Source organism: Parasteatoda tepidariorum, chromosome 10, assembly GCF_043381705.1.
Source record: "Parasteatoda tepidariorum isolate YZ-2023 chromosome 10, CAS_Ptep_4.0, whole genome shotgun sequence".
In the NCBI taxonomy this organism is placed as follows: Eukaryota; Metazoa; Arthropoda; class Arachnida; order Araneae; family Theridiidae; genus Parasteatoda; species Parasteatoda tepidariorum.
Window position 1 is genome coordinate 45,432,927 of NC_092213.1, and position 10,376 is coordinate 45,443,302.

The following is a 10,376-nucleotide window of genomic DNA, read 5'->3' on the forward strand; positions in this document are numbered from 1 at the left end:
AAAAAAAAAAAAAAAAAAAAAAAAAAAAAAAAAAAAAAAAAAAAAAAAAAAAAAAAAAAAAAAAAAAAATACTTTACAAATCAGTGATTTACATCAATAAGAATTTGGTAACTAACAGAAAAATTGGTAACAAAACAACTTTTTTTTTCTATATTAGCATATATGCGTAAAAACACACTTTAAAATAATACTTATTAGGTGAAAATTACATTTAAAATAGTTTGCTGCTTTAAAGCTGCCATTTCTGTTAAGTAACATACGTCAAGAAAACTGTGAAGACCACATTTTAACTCTAAAACAAACCATAAATCAGTGCTTTTCATCAATAAGAATTCGGTAATTAATAGAAAAATTGGTAACAACACAACTTTTTTTACTATATTAACATATATGCATAAAAACACACTTTAAAATAATACCTTTTATATGAAAATAGCATTTAAAAAAATTTGCTGGTTTAGAGCTGCCATTTCTGTTAAGTAACATATGTCAAGATAACTGTGAGGACCACATTTTAACTCTAAAACAAACCACAAATCAGTGCTTTACATGAATAAGAATTGGGTAATTAACGCAAAAATTGGTAAATATATAACTTTTTTTTTCTATCTTATACATAAAAACACACTTTTAAATAATACTTTTTAAGTGAAAAGTGCATTTAAAATATTGTGCTGGTTTAGAGCAGAAATTTTTCTTAAATATGAAGACCACGTTTTAACTAAAACAAACCACAAAAGGGTACTGACTTTTGACGAAATGAGTGAATGCAATTTGCGAACTAAAAAAGTATGACTGAAAAGTAACGTATAATCTTTGAAAATAACGCTATACAGATTATAAATAACCTTAAATTGTAACCACATAAGAATTTAGGGATCATGTCTGTGTTCTTTTCTATGTATTTTGTTGTAACAGTAGTAGTGGTTTCAATAATTTCTTTTTAACTTTTTCTAAATTGAATGACTAAATGCCTGTCGCTGTATTGGAATTAACGGTTTAATGTGACCGATCGAATGGACATGAAAATAACAGATCTATGCATAGGCCATTATAACAGAAGGTTCGTATTAGCGAGTGTATACTGTATAATAATCATACACATCTTTGTGCATTTCATTCTAAATCTCATTAAAGTATCTCAACTGAACTTCAAATAAACAAGAAAACATCACCACCTGTAACCATATCTACAAAGTTTTATAGCCTTATTGCAGAGCTGTAATTGGGTCAAAAAATTTTTTACTTTGTTCTGCAACGCACCAACTGATTTTTGCCACTGCAACACTGGTGTCATTGTGGCTCATACGAAGGCAAAACGTAACTATTTTTAGCACTTTATACGACCTTTTTTTCTAGCAATGTTATGTTTAAATATTTTGGGGATTGAGATTGGTTTATAAAAAGAAACTCAACTCATTCCCTAAAAACAGAACTTCTGTGCTTTTAAATAACCAAATTTATAAATTCTGTTTTCTTGACTAAACTTGGTGAGAAGTCATCAAATAAACTAACGCACATTGCTAGGGGAAAAAATGGCTGCCCGATGTTGGCCTCTCTTCTTAACCCCATGCTTTTACTGTTATCCACATTTTTTTTAAAACAAAGCCCTTCCTTGGTATTTTTTAGTGTTTTGAAGAGTTATCTTCTTATTGCCATCCAAATCATGGGTTGGAAAATAGCTTCCAACGGCATTACAAAGGGTTAAGGTAAGATAAATAGCAAATCAAACGGGGCTTTAAATTGTGTGTGCTGCAAAACAAAAAGAGTTCCTGGGATATTTCGGAGTCTTCGGATCCATATTAATCGTATTAAACTACGTTTGCAGCCTGAACCAGTGCCGGATTACCTATTGGGCCATGACCTGGGGCCCCCAATGATTAGGAAAATAAATTTTAAAAAATTAGGAAAAACAATGATTTAAAAAAAATCAATTTCAAATATATATTAATAAAATATTATAATTTTTTTACATATTTATTTATTACTTATTTTAGTTATTATTTATAAGTATTATTATAGTTTATGTATTATAATATTTATCAATGTTTTCTAAGTTCAAATTTGTCCTTTTGATTTGCGCGCAAAAAAATTGAAAGTAGTACTATAGCGAGCTGATACTTGTTTAAACAAGAAGCAAAGAATTAAATATTATTGACATTATTGAGACGCTTTAAATCAGGGGTGTCAAACTCGCAGGCCGCATGCGGCCCGAGATGAACATTTTTGCGGCCCAGTCAATATATCCGACGCAAAGTAAAAATAAAATAGAAATGTTAATTAGAAAGGAAACTAGCATATTAAATTATAATATACTTTATTTATAAACTATACGGCATTTTAATTATACGCGCGAAAATGTAAAATTCTAATTTTCTTGCGGCACTTGCCGTTCCAAGGATACTGCATCGTATCAAAAATACGCAGAAAAAATTTCAAATCTTAGAACAGAATTTGAAAAACAAGGTTTAAAAATTTTATTTCTTTGGAAGACAAATTTTGTTTGTTTTCTTCGATTTTCTCAATAAATATAGACTCAATACCCAGTAATATGTAAATGGAAGTGATTGTGATTCACGTTGGGTCAACTTTGAAAGTAGGCTCGGCAAATAAAATTTCTCCTGAAATAGGAAAGATAGTAGCAGAGAAGAGATGTCAAATATCAAACAATAATTTTACTTTATATATGTTTATTACAATATACTATTCAAAAAAAAAATATTTGTTTCTATGAACACTGATTTTTTTTTTTTTTTTGCGGCCCACCTAAAGTTAAGCATTGCTTATTTGGCCCTAGTTAGCTTTTCAGTTTGACACCCCTGCTTTAAATGAATAAGAAGTTATTTAGTACCTCAACTGAAGTGTCTCATAATTTTTTTAATGTTTTATAATTATTTAGTGTCCGTAATTCTATTTGATCAATAAATAATTGCAAAATATTTTACTAAAAGGTAAGTGTTTTTGTTTTATTGTTTTATATACTCTAGAAAAAACTCATACAGCTGGTCACTTTCAATCAAATTTTATATATTGACATTGTCACTGTTTAAGAGGTCCAGGGTATTATTTATTTTAATTTTAAGTATGCTTTCCTAAATGAAAAGATACATAAATACTTTTATATTTGAATAAATAAAAAATATACGTGAAAAAAATTTCATCTAAGGGCCCCAAAAATGTGAATGGCCTAGGGCCCCGCGTACGCTTAATCCACCCCTGGCCTGAACCCATTTTCTACAAATTCATATTGATTTCGTCACGAATTACAAAATGAGATTCTGAATTAATAGTGCAAAAGCTTCGTGAAACTCTATTTTTTTTAATGATAAATGCCCTTTATTTAATTTTGTTTTAGCAGTCGTATTACGAAGTCAACTTATAGGCATATTAACAAACAAACCGTTTTGAGTTCGATTCATTTTCTGGATTGAATACTTCAACCAGAAAAATTTGAATACTACGAACTTCTGGTTTGAATAAAATTTGCAAAGTATTAAAAAAGTATACCCACAACTATTTATCTAAGCTTGATGAAGCTTTCATAAATTCCTTGGTGGGCAAAAGATAAACGCATTTGAAAAAAAATGCCCTACGCATGCATTATATAAAATCACAACATGTTTGCATGCATAGATCTGTATTATAAATGACTCAGATGTAACTCATAAGCAATCACATGTTCATAAGTTACATTTTAATGATTTTTTTTTTCATTTAAATATTGACCTAAATTTTTTCTTTATTAATTTTGAAATTATTTTTTAAATTTCTAATCTTAAATATTCATTAATGTTTAAAGAAAGTAAAAACATCCAGCAAAAGAAACTTATATACATTAGTGGATATACACTTGAAGTTTGCAAAACTGAATGGACAGAAAGCTATCAACACGTACGATAAGCAAAAAAAAAAAAAAAAAAGATATCNAAAAAAAAAAAGATATCACCCTGAATAACTTTTGAGAAGGTCACCTCAAATATGCTAAGTAATAAGTGCAGACGATATTTTAAGTTTCGAAATCAGGCACAAAAACATACTTTCTCTTCTGAATAAACATGCCTTTTTTACAAGGGATTCGGATTTCTAACTCCCAAAATATGGTCCCAATATTTTGTGCAGGAGCGCACTACAGAAATTGGACCCCTTAATGTTAGTTTTACTTTTTGTGTATTTCACTTTCTCTCGAGAACTTTTTAGACGAATTGAAAATTTTTTGCAAACAATTATACAATTCGTTTATCCTAAGATAATTCCTTGCAAAAATATCTTACTGTAAATATTTAATATTTTATTTAACAATGGTAAAAATAATCTTTAATTGCAAGGTATATAATTATTTTGCGTCATTTTAAAGAATATAATTTTGCATTGCAAAATCTGTTGAGTAGTTTCTGAGAAATTGAATTCCAAAAAAGTCAGATTTTTTAAAATCCTTGCTTAAGCTCTGTAAAATGCTTTGGTCTAAATAAGATTTTTTAAAGTTTCAAACCATATATAGATATTAATCACATTTTAATGTAATGAGCCTTTGTTTGACTTGACTAAGTGCACAGAATAGAGTAAAATAGTAAAAAGCATACACAAAATCTTTAAAAATTTATTTAGTTAAGTTGTTACATTAATTAAAAATATATGCAAATGAATTTAATGTATCATTTATAATTGGTTAAGTAAAAGGTTATAAAGCAAGAAACCGAAAACAGGAGATGTCTTTCATAAACACAGTGTACAAGTATATCTTGAACAAAATTAAAAAAAGAAACGCCATTTTATATTCTTTTTAAATTAAATTAATCCTCTCCACCCCTTCTACCCACCCAAAAAGAAAAGATTCTATTTAGAAGTTCCAATTTTATCGGAAGTTAAAAGAATCACTCATAAGCTCGCATTTTTCTTGTTTTATTCTTAAAATAACTATTTAAATATTTTTATGTTCATATTCCTATTTCAAATAACCTTGAAATATTTTAAACGGTAAAAAATAAGCATTTTTTTTTTTAAATTTAATTCATTTTCAATCAATGTTTCGTTATATACATAATTACATACTTTGTGGAGGAATTCGTAGACAGTGTTTTCTTGAAATAGCGATTTAAATTATAGGACGCGTGCTACAACTGGTAATTAATTTTTTTTTTCCTCCCAAGGTGTCACGAACTGGAAGTATACTTCTAGAATGATATAGAACTTGTTGTCTGTCTCTTTCCTTCCTAAACAGATTTTATTTGCGTAAAATAGCATAAAAGTTGCTCAAACTACTTCAAGTGGTATGTTTTCGTTTGTTTAACAAAACTCGCCGCATTCGAAGGTCAATAGTGTTTATATGAAAATGTAATACGAAATAATTAAATATGATGACTATTTACGGCTGAATAAGTTTCCAGTCTTGTCGCTATATGAGCCACATAGAAATTTTTAAATAGTATTATGTGTTATTATTAATATTCTAATAATAATTTGAAGAAAAAAATTAATTAATTAATCTTGTTCTAATAATGCAATGCTTAAAGCCACTGATTGTTTCGGTAAGTAATGATGAAAATTATTTTTCAGATAATATTTTCAGTAGTTTTAATGAATGTGTTTATCATTTCGAAGTTTTTTATTTTATTTATTTATTTAAAAAAAATTTAATGTATTTTGAAAAAAAAAATTACTTTTAGTTAATAATTTTTTTAGAATTGCACTGTTAGTTAAAGGTATCGGTAATTATTGTTCCTCTTTAATTATTTGATAACAAATATAATAATTTTTAGCCACATCCCACTATTATGTCATGCTCGGTTGTTTTTTTTTAAATGCGAATGTTGAAAACTATTGACCTTTAAGAAAAACACTTCAAAAATAGATTTAAATTAAAATCAAGAATCAAAATGTGTTTAAATAGTTAATCTTTTATAAAAATTACATAATTAGGACAAGATAAAAGTGGAAAAAACATAAGTCGAGATATTTGTTGTTGAGTTATTTTAGAACCGATTTTATAAACTGAGGAGAAGCGGGAACCATAATGGAATTTGATAAAAGTCCTGGGTACTGATTTTTCCGAAGAAAAAAATCAAATTTTACTGAACTATATGTCACGTGCTGAAATTTAAAATTTAAAAAAAAAAAATTTCAACTCATGCCAAGCCCTAAATAATTTATTTCTTTTTTTTTTAAAAAAAAATCTTTAAAAAGTGTTTTAAATACTCATGGGTATTTTTGAAATTTATAACGCTTGAAATTTAACATGAATCAAGCTTTAGGAGAATCCCGGCCAAAATTATTACAAATTATTTTAGTACAAAAAATTATAAAAGTGTTTCCCCTTATTTTAGCGCTATGATCGGGACATGACTTACTTTTAAGCTAGAAGATGTTTCTGAAAACTTGACTATAAATATTTCTAGACATTTATGAATATTTTCGGAAAATATGACTTTAAATATAATATCAATTAAAACCAATTATATGGTGTAAAAAATAACAAAAGAATTTGATAAAATTTTTTATAAACATTTCGAAACACATATCAATATTTATTAATCACATTTGATAGCAATGAACCTTTGTTTGACTAAGCACACGGAAAAAAATAACACAGTAAAAATCATGCACAAAACCATTGAAAATTTATTTAGTTAAGGTATTACATTAATTTAAAAAAATATGCAAATGAATTTAATGTATCAATTACACCAGTTACCTAGTTCATTAAATATTTATTTGACGTTTTTTTTTTCGTAGGATATTTATATATATGTGCGACTGTGTGTTTAAGATAATGAAATGGAGTTCTTCCTTTTGCACAATTTCAATATTTTACTCAATTATAGTTTATAAGATTTATTTCTTCAACTGTTATGTTATCATGCGAAATGTAATTTTAAATTAAGTACCTATTACTTTAATTGTAGATGAAAAAGGAAAATATATAATTTAAAATTAACAATTACTTAATAATATATTAATATTCTTATATTAGCGCTTTACTGCGATTTTGTGGACATTTTAATTAAAGTCGGAGTCAAACATTTCGACCTCCAACTCGACATTTCTGCTAACCTTACCTTACTATACTGTTGACAAAAAATTAATATATTCAGATAACTTTTTATTTATGAGTGTTGTCCCCCCCCTAGACTTTCAGTTACGTACAATGTAATATTCCTATCAAATGTCCCTTCTATGCTAATTTTATTTTTATCTAAAATATGCCTTTCTAGAAAAGAAAATTTCATTTTTAGAATTTTTTTTTTATTTATTCTTAACTTGAAGACTATAAAATTATCTATATAACCTTACTTTTCCTACAACGCAGAAGTCTGAATCGGAAAAAAATTTGAAATTGTGCCTGACTGATTAGTGAAACTTTAGCAACATTCTATGTCTTACTCAAAAATCTCAATTTTTATACTGTAAAAAAGTAGCTCGGCTACAATGCTTATTCAATGTCTAATTTTGGGTCGCGTTCAATTCAACGATAGGCCGTTTCATTGGCACCACTTCATCAACAAATCATTTCATTGACTAGGTCAGGGATGGCGAACCAATGGCACGCGACACAATATTTTGGGCACTCCACCGATCACAATTGTTGTTACACTATGAATTGTTATTACACAAATGTTATGACACTATGAAGCATATGTAACAATTAAATTAAAATTCACAAAAACAAACAAAATAATAAACAATTATTAATAAAAAAATTAAAAATTAATACTAAAAAAATTATTAATAACCGTAAAAAACAAGCTAACAGTAAATAACTAGCAAAAAAAATCAACAGTCCTGCTTAAACTAACATCATACAACCTAATATAAGTTATTGGTCATCTAATCTGCAACAACAGAAGTCACACTGATATTACTTTAAGTTGAATTACGTGTATAACTGAGACATTGCAAAATGTTTTTTTTTTCTTTTTTCAATGTAAATAAAGAGTTTTGAGTTAATAGTATTTAGTATTATTATTTTCCCAATAATCACGAAGTCAGAATTATTTGACGGCACGTCTATGACCTCATTAAGCAATTTTTTAGAAAAAATGGCACGTTGGTGTATAAAGGTTCGCCACCCCTGGACTAGGTCATTTCGTCAACGTTATCAAGGTTATTTCATCGACAAGAAATTTCGTCGACAGGCAGGGCCGGATTAGGCGCACGCGGGGCCCTAGGCCATTCAAATTTTCGGGGCCCTTAGATTAAAAAATTTTTTCTCGTATATTTTTTAATTTATTCAAATATAAAAGTATTTATACGTCTTTTCATGTAAGAAAGCGTATTTAAAATAAAAATAAATAACAATAAATTAAATTTTACTTTATTTTATTAAATTAGAACTAAAAAAATTATCGTATTTTATTAATATATATTTGAAATTGATTTTTTTTTTTAAATCTTAAAAAAAAAAAACAATTAAATCATTGTTTTTCTTAATTTTTTTAAATTTATTTTCATAAAATTTTTATTAAGGGGAATCATTGGGGGCCCTAGGCCATGGCCTAGTCTGGCCTAATGGGTAATCCGGCCCTGTCGACAGGATCATTTCGACGACAGGGTCATTTCGTCGACATTTTCGCTTCGTCGACATTTTCGCCCAGGTCATCTCGTTGGAAGACGAGCTCTCTATCCTCTGAGCCACCAAGGAAATCTCGCGAAATTTTTTATTAAAATGAAAATGATATGAATGTTACTGTTATAGAAAATGTTAGGGCTCCTTAGTTCGCCTCTTTTAATCAGATCCTGGGTTTGGAGGGTTACTAAATACGAATTCTAAATTAGATCTGTAAAATTCAATGGCGGTGAACATGTTGGTGAAAAGAATTATACTGCGATTTCTTACAAATTATTATCTTAACACATTTAAAAATTATTATCTATTTATTTTCCGAATTCATGATTGCTACAATATAATGTCAATTTATAAAATTTAAATGCGGACATAAGAATTATTATTGTTCTTAAAAAGGAATTTTTACAGATAGAAATATAAATTTTTTAAGTTTGTTAAAAATGAGAAGTATGTAAGTTAAGTTCAAAATTAATAATTTTCGATATTTTATCAATAGTTTAACGAAATAGTTCTAAGTTTAGCACTTTCATAAAAGTGGTATCTTAAAAACTCTTTAATTATTTTTTGTTTTAATTATTTCGAGCATAATGATTTCAACATTTCATATATTTTTTTTTAAAATTACAATCATTTTCTATTAATAAATTGTAATAACTTTTAAACATATTACAGTGCTTACGTTTTGTAACTGTCGAAAGTTTTTCGCATTGATTTAACTTATTTTTTATCTTACAACATTAAACAACTTACAACTTGTTTGGAACTTAAAATTTATGTTCTGATTTGTTCTACGTATAAATTTCTTGATATAATTTGATAGAATACTCAATATTCTTATAATTTTTAAGCAATTAGTTTCATTTCAATATATTGAATAAATAGATTCAATATATTGCGTATAAGCAATATCCTTTTCTTCATTTTTGATTTTTTTAAATCTATCTTACGAATTTCCTGTATGTTTCAATAGAATGTGTTCTAAACTATTTTATTTGACTATCAAATTACTTTTAAAAAATTAGCTTAGGACTTGGAAGAACGAATTGCACTAAATGTATAAAAATATTAAAAAGAGAGGCGAATTATTGCGCATACTTCAAAAGTTATTCTTTTTACTTTAAGAGAATTTTGTATTAGGGAAATACTCTGTTAAATAATAAATAAAGTACAGTATTATAGATTTGATTTTCTCATAATATTCCGGGTAATATTTAAAAGCGAACAACATCCCTAAAACTTTTTTACGTTTTGGCCACTGTGGGTAAAGCGATCATATCACTAATTTCAAGCCTAGACTAAATGCATCTGTACTATTTTTTTTATTAAAAATATATTTTGTGAAAATTAGGATGATATTAGATTTTGCATTCCTTTCCAATCACAACTATATTTTTGAAATTTAAAATGAAACATAATTAATATAAGAAGAATTTCCTAGCTTTTACTTAAAGTAAATATTAAAAATATCTAAGAATAAAAAGTTTGAAAAACCAATACATTAAAATTTCTTTAACTATTATTTAAAAATACATTTGAGAATCGAGAAAAATCGAAGTTTTATATTATCATCCCTTAAAATAGAATTGTGCAGAGCGTCAAAAAAAAAACCGACCATGATCGGATCTTCACATTCTAGGACTTCATCTCAATGGGTTGTGAGGGTGTTTCCGGGTAATAAGTTTCGATAAGTTTCGAATTCAGACACAAAAACGTATTTTCTCTGAATAAAAATACCCTTTTTTCGATGCATTCGGATTTCTGATCCCTTAAACGTAGGGGGTAGTCGCAATGTATATATATATGAAATGGAGTTCTT

General features: G+C 27.3%; 1 protein-coding gene across 1 annotated transcript in view; it reads left to right on the forward strand.

Moving 5' to 3' along the window:
- The first annotated feature begins 5,283 nt into the window (after positions 1–5,283).
- LOC107444387 (sorting nexin-10B) overlaps positions 5,284–10,376 on the forward strand; it is a 19,732-nt gene continuing 14,639 nt past the window's right edge. Inside the window, exon 1 of the mRNA XM_016058508.4 lies at positions 5,284–5,525. The gene's annotated coding sequence lies outside the window, so the exon portion shown is untranslated. The remainder of the gene's footprint in view (positions 5,526–10,376) is intronic.